Below are 12,979 nucleotides of genomic sequence, written 5' to 3'. Positions count from 1 at the left end.
GATCCGACAGGTGTAAGTCACTTACACTGTCGGATCTTAGATGTAATGCAACGCCGGCCGCTAGGTGGCGTTTATGTTCAGTTCTCATTTGACTATGCAAATGAGCCTGATACGCCGATTCCCGAACGAATTTGCGTCGCGTACTCGTCGCTTATGTCGTTTCCGTAAGCGTAAGGTTACCCCTGCTATATGAGGGGTAACCTTACGCCAGTCCGCCGTATACCATGTTAAGTATGGCGTCGGGTCCGCGTCGTCTTTTTCTGTCGGTTACGTCGTTTTCCTAAGTCATTCTTGAATACGACTTTACGTCAATGACGCTCACGTCGGCGTCATTGACGTTTTCCGTTGTGAGCTGGAGCATGCGCACTGGGCTATTTTTCAGCCCGGCGCATGCGCAGTTCAATCGGCGTGGGGGCACGCTTAATTTGAATACAAGCCGCCCCCTTTGAATTACGAGCCCATACGCTGGGCCATTTACACTACGCCGCCGCAAATTACGGAGCAAGTGTTTGGGGAATACGGCACTTGCTCCAGTAAGTTGCGGTGGCGTAGTGTAAATGGCTTACACTACGCCAACGCAGATTCTTAGAGAATCTGGCCCATCGTGTGTAGGCACATCAGACCATCAGTCAGCTTCATCGGTTAACCGATCGGTCCTTCGGACCGTTCTCATTGGATGGACCGACCGTGTGTACAGGGCCTTACAGTGGGGAGACTTCCCTGACAAAAGAATACACAAATCAGCATTGCAGGCTATTGGTAGATCAACTGTCGAATTTCAATCCATGTATTGCCAGCTTAAGATCAGTAGTGTTAACAGGAAGAGGGGAAGCTAAACAAACATGGGGCACTTTGGGTAAGCTGAAATGAAATGATCTCGAAATAGGAACCAGATAAAACAAGGAAGTACAGTCAACATATCGCTTAATCGATTGAGTCATATGTAAGAATATGCATCTGTGATATCTTGCAATAAAAACTGTAATGATGAAAGTTTGGTATACTTGCTGTCGAATTATAGCTTGATAAAGGCACTCATTTACAACTAAATATCCACTATATTAACAAACAATCTGAATAAGAGAGTGATTTAATGTAATGTTTTTATTTTTCATTGGTCTCTGCTGCATAACTTGAATGCTAACACATTTTGTACACTGTCCTTTCTTCAATTAAATTCCACGTAGAATCAAAAGTATGTTTCAGAATAGACATATCTAGGTCACATTCAATCCCTTCTAGCAACTGTAATGTCATCAACTCTCTTGAGGATGAAAGTATAATTTGCAATTTAATTTTTGCATTTAAATAATTAGTTTAATTTGTCTGATTCTGCAGTGTAACTGTCTTACAAATCAAATGTGGAATATTACATGCTAATTGTTAAATGCTACTGTAAGCATGTAAGTGTTAATAACACAAGATAATACATAACTTTGACTATGTTACTATACAATCAATGCTATTTGAATGGAAAGGAATCCACCTGTTAAGATTATGATCTTAGTTACAGTATGTGCATAGTGCAATAACCCTCCCCCTCTGAAATTGTGACACCTGCCCATCTGACACGGGACAATAGTTAAAATGGCTACTGAAGTTCTGCTTCTTTAGTCACCTTTCCTTTTTCAAACTGCTGAAAATGAAGGAGCAAGCACACCAAAGATGTCATCCTTGTGCCCCCTCCTCAAGGCTTGTTAGCCGGCCTTGTGACAACTTGAGGGTTGTTTAACTCAATAAAAGTGAGTCCAGTCCACTTCAGTAACTCTTTTCAGGGCTTTTCCTGCCCACCCTTTATTTATTGGGCTATGGGCATATTTCCTTCCCTTCATCTTTTATTGGCATACTTTAGTACTATGGGCTGGTTTACCTATTCCATTTAGCAACCGTGGTGTATATATCGTCTATTGGGTAATTAATGTTGCATGTGTCCCCAAAGCCTTGGTCTGCGTCTCTATATTTGGGTCACGATGCTCCCTTTTGATCATTTGTTGGTTGAAGGACAACCAGTATATTACATTAGAATATCTACTTATATTTACATATATCATATATTGTAAGGTTTATTGTTTGTCCTCTATTTGTGTAACATGTAGAGCTGAATCCCATCACACCTCAAACAAACTTACACCAAGCTCGCTGGAATATTGACAACCGTCTAGATTGCATCATACGAATTTATATAGTACAAGTGTTGGTGTAATTGGTGCTGTGAGTGACAATACCTAGGCAACCAATATACTGTGAATTTTTAGAAACATCTGCATATATGTTTTTTAACTTTATTGTAATAAAGATTATATACAATTTTTAATCTTGTGTACTGGAGTGCCTATAAAGTCCAACATCAATGTTCTCCAATAGTATTCCACCATTTACTTAAAACATCAAAGAAAACGTAGACAAGCACCTCTCTTCTCCCATGCGCACACACACTGACTCCCAGGAGGGTGGAGCTCTGAATTCTAATTCTACTATAAACCCAGCACACAGCAGCACCATAAGTGTGCCTGTTCTATGCAAATCCTGGCCTAGACTACCATTTTACATAGTGGCATGACATGGCCTTGCCCTGCCACACCCTATATATAAAAAGAACTACAATAGAGCCCTGGTTGGCTGTTTCTCTCCTCTTCGTTAGTACTGCTGTAGAGTTTCAGGCCTGATATATAGAATTTATATATTTATCCTAGGCGAATGTAAAAACAAACATTAATGCAACAATTATTAGTGAATACATAACTGGAAAAGGGGCTTTTTAAATCATGGTCTCAGTGGAAAAAGTTTTTTCCTGCAGGAACATGTATATTCCAACTGTCCGAGCATGCATACATAGGGAGAGAAACTACCCAGATACCTCCAATGTTAGCTTAACTGGGTATTCTAAAGAGTGGGTACAGCATAAACTGTATGCTTTCAAGTTTTCTTTTATTATATTTCCAGATGGTCTATTAAAGCACATGAGAAGGGAAAGGGGATAAGTTAGTCCTATTACTCATTCAAGATATGTGTGTGTGTGTGTGTGTGTGTGTGCACGTGTGTGTGTGTGTGTGTGTGTGTGTGTGTATATTTGAGCCTGTCCTATTGAGATCTGTAAACACCCCCCAACAGACAAAAAAAGAGGAAGTTAACAAGTGAATAGGAGCATAGAGCCCCACCTTCTGCCTGGAAATATAAGTATGCAATATTCATATGCATTATTTCATATTTACCTGGCTAAAATATGAAAACAAATGTATTATTCCTGAACATAAAAACAAAGACTGTGAATATGAAAAGACATCATGCATATCTTTCACATTCAGTCAGCTGGGGTTCTCTGCCATGATTTGCTAGCACCCAAAAACATCACATGGCTTGTTTCTAAATACAGCCAAAATCAGCAAGATGAGCAAGGATCATCTCATGTTTATTGCCACTTTTACTTATCCCAGCTAATACATTACTCTGGTCTATTGTTAAACATACTGTATATCTATGTCTAAGCCTAGAAGGGTTAAACATGTTAGGTAAGCGGCCCTCTAATTGAAAGAAAACAAGATGTGCTGTTTGCTTAATAAAAATGTCTGTAGGACGCGACACTGCCTGTGTACACCCATTGTTTGATAAACGGTACTGTGGTCTAATGATGTACTAAAGAGAGATTTTTAGGAAAACTAGAAAGTTCTTCTTGTTGGTGACTCCTCCACATATTAACAAAAAGTTATTCTCTCCCCCATGCTAGTTTGACTGTAGAATTTCAGATTTTACTGGGAATGGATGATTTCTCAAACGGTCTAGGGTGACAAAGGTAGAGCAAACTGAATCCTTATTTAAGCCTTTGCCGAGATGCTGCAGCTTGGCAGGGAGTAGACATGCTGAACATATCTTTGAAGAAAATCAGATAACTCTTCAGGAAGATGGATACCCAACTAGTAACTGTTACACAACTATAATCAAACTGAAACTGCTCTCAACCCTGGGAAGTTACAGAAGCTAGGCATGTCATATAAAAATGTTACCTGTGTAGTCTGTCCTTTTATAACAAGGAGAACATTTATTGGCAATAATAAAACAAATACAAGTTAGCATAACCATTAAATTGTTTAAGTGAACATCTATTTGAAAACGGGGCACTACGTCTTTGTGTTTTATATCTGAATACGGGACATTATATGAAATGGGTGAAATACTATACGATATACAATATAACTTTTCAAAAATATATATATTTCTGAACATGCGTGCAATATTTAAAGTAATGCTTTATATTTACGTGTTAGTAAAAGATCATGCACCTTGTTTGCTACCGTTTTTGAAGCTGTATTATAAAAAAAAAAGATTAATGTAATTGCATAATGGTAAAATAGCAAATTACCAAACAATGTGGAGCAGTGCTTTAGAAGAAGTGAATAATACACTGCTCATCTAAATCAAATTACACACGGCAGTCTTTGAGGATTTTGTAATTAATGTAATTTGGTTTCGTATAATAAAAGTTTTATCTCAGTAGTTTTATATTTTTTGTGCTGCTCAGCTAATCAAAAGTGCTTTAAATCTCACAGTCACTAATTTATTTTTCTGCTCATTTTAATATTATAGACAAATTTATGAAAGTAGTACTTTTGCAATGAAAAAAGATGATGATAAACAACTTAAGATTTATTGCCAGATTTTAACAGTAGATCAGTAAATTCCATAATGTGTAATAAATAACCTTCATTAATGTACTTAATTTTCTAAATGATAATGTTTCCTTTTCATGAGTGTTTTACTAAACATATTAAACCGCTGGACACGTTTTTTTTTACCCTGCAAGGTAAAGGCATAATGTGCTAGTATCATGTTAAATTTACCTTAAAACAAAGCTCTCCTGCACCGAGAAGTCAGATCTGGAGCAGATCTTGCTTCCGGGTTCGAGGACTCTGGCTCAGTGACTGGCCAGAGCCGCGATGATGTCAGGCACAAGGATCTGAAGAAACAGCATGAGTGTCCAGTTCTTCAGAGTGCATGCTCCAGTGATGTCACTAGCTGCATGTACAGTAAATATCTCCTAAATGGTACACATTTAGAAGATATTTACTTTACCTAGAGATGAGCCTTATTATAAGCTTACCTATAGGTAAAGGTTATGCATGGAAGTTAACTTCCACTTTAATGCGTATCTAAACCCAAAAACAAAAATGTTAAATATTGTAGATTATGGCCTTCCATACTGCACATGCACGGGCACTTTTTCGATGGAGGGCACTATTCGATAGAACACTGGCCCTACCATGGGTCCCGCTGGGTCCATTGGTCTCAGGTAGCACTTTGAGAGGGGCTAAAAATTGACGCCCAAATTTCTTTCCAGCAGTTTTGTGTGCAGGGCCGCTGCTACCAGTACACATCAGTCAGGGCCGCCGTAGGTGCCCCCTCCTCATTGGCCAGTTGTGTGGGTTAGGGCCATCAGAAGAAAAGACTTCCGGATACGAGAAGCTCCGTGTCTCACCCCTGTCCAGACGGGCAGACGGTGCATCCCAGTGAGCGGGGCCTCCGGGCTGCATGTGGGGCACAAATCAGCTGGGCTGTCCCTGGAGCCCACGGCCACCCACTCAGTTCACAGAGTGGCCAGAGTTTTAAAGACTAGAGGTCAGCTGACTCGTGAGGACTGAAGTGGGAGGGGCTGGAGGAGACCCCATCTCCCGATTTATGCATAGGTGTCACTTCTGCCAGACACAACGGAAGCAGAGACAATGCGAGTACCACTGCCTGTGATCCAAGCATCTCAGCACGGCCACTGACCACACCCTTCCCAACACTGCCACTGATCCCATTCCTCCCCAGCACTGCCACTGATCCCATCCCTCCCAGCACTGCCACTGATCCCTTCCCAACTCTGCACTGATCACACCCTCCCCAGCACTGCGACTGATCCCACCCCTCCCCAGCATTGCCACTGATCCCACCCCTCCCCAGTACTGCCACTGATCTCATCCATCCGCCAGCACTGCCACTGATCTCATCCATTCAACAGCACTGTCATTGATCCCATCCCTCCCCAGCACTGCCACTGATCCCATCCCTCCCTAGCACTACTGCCGGGTACTGACGAGCAAACATGTACGATGAAACCGGTCCGTCGGACCGTTTTCCCCGTACATGTCTGCCCGGGGATTTCTGTATAGTGGCTGTACTCACCATCATACAGAAATCCGCGCGTAAACAATACCGTTGTGGGCGCGGCGACGTGGGCGGGCCTGCCAGTTAAATGCTTCCACGCATGCGTCAAAGTCATTCAACGCATGCGAGGGGTGGCGGGCGCTCGGACATGTACGGTAGGTCTGTACAGACGACCGAACATGTCCAAGGGGACAGGATTCCAGCGGAAATATTTGCCCGCTGGGAAAAGGCCCGGCGGGCAAATGTTTGCTGGAATCCTGCCCGCTCGGGCCTACACACGACCGAACATGTATGCTGAAACTGGTCCGCGGACCAGTTTCAGCAGACATGTTCGGTCGTCTGTACGGGGCCTACCACTGATCCCATTTCATTCCCAGCACTGCCACTGACCCCATCCCTCCCTAGCACTGCCACTGATCACACCCTCCCAGCACTGCCACTAATCCCATCCCTCCCCAGCACTGCGACTGATCCCATCCCTCCCCAGCACTGCCACTGATCCTATCCCTCCCCAGGACTGCCACTGATTACACCACCACTGATGCCATCCCTCCCCAGGTGTCACTGCTGCCAGACACGATGAAGTCTGAGAAAAAGTGAGTACCACTGCCACTGATCCTAGCTTCTCAGCACGGCTACTGATCCCATCCCTGTCCAGCACTGCCACTAATCCCATCCCTCCCCAGCACTGCCACTGATCCCATCCCCCAGCACTGCCACTGATCCCATCCCCCACTAGCACTGCCACTAATACCAATGTCATATACTACTCTAGCCCGTCCATATACTACCCTAGCCTGTCTATATTCTACCCTAGCCTGTCTATATTCTACCCTAGCCTATCCATATACTACCATAGGCTGTCTATATACTACCCTAGCGTTTACATATACTACCCTAGCATGCTCCTATACTGCCACTTGGAATTGAACATAATGGTATGTCATATCATTTTGCATATAGACATAGTGCTGTTGAATGTAAATCTGACTTCCTGATAAATTTGATTTTAGTTTTAGTTATCATGATATAAAATAATGGATGTGGGGGCCTTTTGGCAGGTGTGATTTTTTTTTGGGGGGGGGCATCATTTCATTCTTGAACACAGGCAACACACAATGTCTTGGGCCAGCCCTGGTTGCATCACCTAATTTTTTATCAAGCTTCAAGCAATAGACTGCTACTCTGATGTTCTCCTGTATAGGCAAAGAATCCCCTTCCAACTTTATCCCAAAAATTAAGGTTCTTATATATTTAATTAGTGATCCAAGCATAACCATCCTGCCATGATGACAACAAGAGAGCCACTGTTATAATGAAGATCCCTCCTGTCATTCGAAAGCTGACCATACATTGTACAGTTTTTGTAGGTTCAGCCAGCAAGCTGAATGAAACAAATAAAGATAAAACTGTACCGATTCCCCCAACCCCACAATTAATGTAAATGCAAGAATCCTCTCCACTGTGCCATTGTATTCTGACAATGGCACTCCCACGCCATCAGAATTTACTGATCAGCACTGCAGCTAATTGGCGAAAATTTTCCAGCGGGACCATTCATGAGAAGTCGATCGATAGATTACCTTCTCGTGAGCGGGAATGTGGTCATACATGGATCAACATTCAGCTGGTTCATGATGAACTGGCTGAATTTTAAGCCACATATAGGCCAACTTAAGGAGGTCACTGTTAAATAATACTAATAATTATTTGTCACTAAAGAGGGAAACCACTAACTGTTACAAAAAATAATAGATTGTATACAACAGCTGGAAAAAGTAAAGTCCATGGATTGAAGTTTGTACAGCCACCTATGTTATGGGGAGGCTACACTATTGAGTCTATTTAAAAAAATGTTGTTTGAATGTCTTAATAATTCTCACTGTAATTTGCCTATTATGTTTATTTCCCATGATTATAATCTGTATGAAATACCTCAATCAGGAAAATATTTCATTTTGGCTACTAAATGGAGCTGACGATCATAGGTAATAAATGTATTAGGGAAATTATGGGGATTATTTCTGACAGGTCGCTTAAAGCAGTGGTCATCAACCCTGTCCTCAGGGCCCACTAACAGGCCAGGTTTGCAAGATAACTGAAATACATCGCAGGTGATATTATTTGCTGCTCAGTGATTGCAGTAGTCTAGTCTGCATCTCCCCAAGGTAATACATAAAACCTGGCCTGTTAGTGGGCCCTGAGGACAGGGTTGATGACCACTGGCTTAAAGGGTGGGATTTTGAATGGACCATAAACAGTGGTTACATAGTTACATAGTAGGTGAGGTTAAAAAAAGACACAAGTCCATCAAGTCCAACCTATGTGTGTGATTATATGTCAGTATTATATTGTATTTCCCTGTATGTTGTGGTCATTCAGGTGCTTATCTAATAGTTTTTTGAAAATATTGATGCTTCCCGCTGAGACCATCGCCTATGGAAAATAATTCCACATCCTTGCCGCTCTTTACAGTAAAGAACCCTCTACATAGTTTAAGGTTAAACCTCTTTTCTTCTAATTTTAATAAGTGGCCACGTGCCTTGTTAAACTCCCTTCTGCAAAAAAGTTTTATCACTATTGTGGGGTCACCAGTCGGTATTTGTAAGGATTAACAGGGGAAGAAATTTGGGATTGTGGCGGTGCTCAGAATAATTGATACATAAGGAAAAGATATATAAAAATAAAAATGTTTTATTAATACAAAAAGAGACAAAGGGTACAGTTAAAAATGGTTGTGAAGCATATACTGGTTACATATAATGGGTCGCTGGTGTCCCAACAGAAAAGGGGTGATCACAGATGGATGTTCTATCCCTACATGTTTCGCCAGTGATGGCTTGCTCAGGGGATTGTTTGGGACCACCAAAATATAGCCCGTCTCTAACACAGAATGTAAAACAAAACACCAATTAGTTATAAGACATACACAAGTGAATACAAAAATTACAGAAAAACAAATACAAAAACAGGTCAAAAGACATTTTGTCATGGGATTTGATACCCACCTCGACCAGTCCCGGAACCAGAAGGAAAATAAATGGGGAGCCCGCCAAAGAAAATGAGAAAGCCAGGGACCCGGTGAGGGAGGCCGTGTACAGCCACAGGGGGTAAGTAAAGACCCAGCTGAAATATGTAAAGACAGATAGAAAATGAATGATGTACATAAATATTGGACAAAAAACTGCATCCAATATAAAAAGGGGCCAGCCCGGCTTATAAAAATACTTACTATGCTCAATGTTACAAAGAGAATAATTCAGGGGCAACAAGAAGATGTTATAATGTGGAGGAGAGAGGGAACATTATCCCAAACGTTCCACTGCACATTCTCTATTTACTGAAATGCAAGGATAATATTCTCCATTAAAGGAGATAATACCAAAATATCAGCGAAAAAATTAATAAAAATGAAAAAGTGGAGTTTGAGTCCAGGTATTAATTATGAATAGGGGGAAGATACAGAGAGTAATGCATGTATAGCCATGTAAATTAAATTAAAAAGGGAGGCACATAGCTCAATATAAGCAGAGGCTAATTGGCAATCTCAGGATACTAAGTAAAACATCAAATCATATCCCCTCTCAAGTGTCTCTTCTCCAGAGAGAATAAGTTCAGTGCTCGCAACCTTTCTTCATAACTAATATCCTCCAGACCCTTTATTAGCTTTGTTGCCTTTCTTTGTACTCGCTCCATTTCCAGTGCATCCTTCTTGAGGTCTGGTGCCCAGAACTGGGCAGTATACTCTAGGTGTGGCAGGACCTGAGTCTTGTAGAGCGGGAGAATTATTGTTTTATCTCTGGAGTTGACCCCCTTTTTAATGCATGCCAATATTCTGTTTGCTTTGTTAGCAGCAGCTTGGCATTGCCTATAGATAAGCCTATCATCTACTAGGACCCCCAGGTCCTTTTTCATCCTAGATTCCTAGAGAGGTTCTCCCCCAGTGTATAGATTGCATTCATATTTTTGCCACCCACATGCATTATTTTACATTTTTCTACATTAAACCTCATTTGCCATGTAGTTGCCCACCCCATTAATTTGTTCTGATCTTTTTGCAAGGTTTCCACATCCTGCAGATAAGTTATTCCCTGCTTAGCTTATCCGCAAATACAGAGATTGAACTGTTTAACCTATCCTCCAGGTCGTTTATGAACAAATTAAATAGGATTGGTTCCAGTACAGAACCCTGGGGGACCCCACTACCCACCCCTGACCATTCCAAGTACTCCCCATTTATCACCATACTCTGAACTCGCCCTTGTAGCCAGTTCTCAATCCATGTACTCACCCTATGTTCCATGCCAACGGACCTTATTTTGTGCAGTAAACATTTATGGCAAACTGTGTCAAATGCTTTTGCAAATTCCAGATACACCACGTCTATGGGCCTTCCTTTATCTAGATGGCAACTCACCTCCTCATAGAAGGTTAATAGATTGGTTTGGCAAGAATGATTCTTCATGAATCCATGCTGATTACTACTAATGATATTGTTCTCATTACTAAAATCTTTGTATATAGTCCCTTATCATCCCCTCCCAGAGCTTACATACTAATGATGTTAGGCTAACTTGTCTGTAATTCCCAGGGATTTATTTTGGGCTCTTTTTAAGTATTGGTGCTACATTGGCTTTTCTCCAATCAGCTGGTACCATACCAGTCAGTAGACTGTCAGTAAAAATTAGGAACAATGGTCTGGCATTTACTTGACTTACCTAAGTACCCTTGGATGCAAGCCATCTGGTCACAGTGATTTATTAATGTTAAGTTTTTCCAAGTCTGATATTAATTCTATCCTCTGTTAACCATGGAGATTCTTCCTGTGATGTGTTATGAGGATAAACTACAGTTTTGGTTACTGAAGCCCCCCGATTCCCTTGTAAAGACTGAGGGGAAGAATAAATTCAATACCTTCGTCATCTCCCCATTCTAACTAGATGTCATTCTTTATGGGGCCAATATGGTATGTCCTCCTTTTTTACTGTTTACATACTTAAAGAATGTCTTGGGATTTTTTTTGCTCTCCTCCGATACGCATCTTTCGAGTTCTATCTTAGCTGCCCTAATTGCACCCTTACATTTCTTGTTGCATTCTTTATTAAGTCTGAAGGCTGAATCATAAAAGTATAAATGTATTGAAACATTAAATACATGGTGAAAAGAAATTGTAAAATCAAACACATGATGTTAAAAACAGCATGAAACCAGTTACTGGAATGGCCCAAATACACTGTTATGGAGACAAGAAAAGTCCAAAGCATTTCAACTAACAAAGAGAAAGTCTTATTCAGGGACAATAGGCTAGAGGATTCCAAATATGTAACCTTAATCAATAATTGTAAAATGTGCATAATTATGAACAAAATTCATTGGTACGGTCTGCTCATGGTGCTCAGATGCTGCTTATGTTGTCTGAATTTTTCCCACTGGTCCAATAGGGGGGCTAATTGGACAGTGGGCTGCAAATGAGAGCATAGGCAGCGTTACAGTTCTGGTGATTAGCCAAGGAAAATGCTTCAATGCTTGCTGGGTGACTATTTATATATGCCAAGGGCACATGTGCTCAGGGTCTTCGGCTGGAGAGCGGGGTCCCAGAGGGAGGGGGTGGCTGCCCCTCCTCTGTAGAAGCTGCCATGTAGCCTCAGGGGGTTGACCAATAAGCCCCCCTATTGGACCAGTGTGAAACATTCAGACAACATAAGCAGCATCTGAGGACCATGAGCAGACCCCACCAATACATCCCTGCTCTCTTTTAGGCAGGGAACATCTAAATGTACCTGAAAATCTTCCTGATAAGCAGAATTACACTAAAAGTATACTCTCTTCTAGCACATACGTAGGAGGGTGCTACACCTGTTTTACAGGTATGTTTTTTTATACATGTGACTCTGTAAGTGACAAGGTTCCTTTAAATGACATGCGGTTCCCTAAAATCTCAATCCTGAGACATTAACATATGGCCTGACATGAAATTATTCCATTTACTAAACAGTCATTACAAATACACTGGTTAAACAGGCTTCAAGAAAACAAGCACTTTCATTACCAACTGACATATCCCTTGATGCTACTTATATTTTCTTTTTGAGAGCATTTATTGTGAACATGCAGATCAGCAATTTAACTTACTACTTCAAGTAAGTAAGCACCCCAGGCCTGAATCTGAGTATAGCAGCAACCCAGATGTCCTACAGAGCTGACTGGAAGAGAGACTCGCCAGGAAGGATCTGTTTTGGCCTACAGGGAGTACAGATCTGTGTCAGCTAGTAGAGTCAGTGGACAGTTGTCGGTCAAGGGGATGCTAGTGAGTGTCCTAAAGATAAACAGATTCACCAAGTCTGCTGCCAGAACAAGCAAGGGACTTATTCTTCCCAGGGTCGTATGGTATAACAGAAAGTCTGTTACCACATTTTTTTTATTATCAAATTAGTTTTTATTTTAATTAAATTATATAACATAACAATCAAAGCTATAACATATATTCCAGTGATATCATAAAAAATATAATTTTACATAAACATAGACATAAACAATGGACTTCCCACCGAAAAAAAAAAAACATAAATTTTTTTAAATACAAATTAAATTTCTTCCCCTCTTAACATGTATTGTGTATGTTAGATCTTCTCCGACACTGCCCTCCGCAGTTAGTGGCCCAGAATCAGAAAGAAGATACGACGGCGTATCAGGAGATACGCCGTCGTATCTCTGAGTCCGGCCGTCGTATCTATGCGCCTGATTCATAGAATCAGGTTACGCATAGATCTCCCTAAGATCCGACAGGTGTAAGTGACTTACACCGTCGGATCTGAGGCTGCAATCTCACGCTGGCCGC

Source organism: Rana temporaria, chromosome 4 (assembly GCF_905171775.1).
Source record: "Rana temporaria chromosome 4, aRanTem1.1, whole genome shotgun sequence".
Lineage (NCBI taxonomy): Eukaryota > Metazoa > Chordata > Amphibia > Anura > Ranidae > Rana > Rana temporaria.
The sequence above is the reverse complement of the archived record's forward strand: the minus strand, read 5'-3'. Positions refer to the sequence as shown.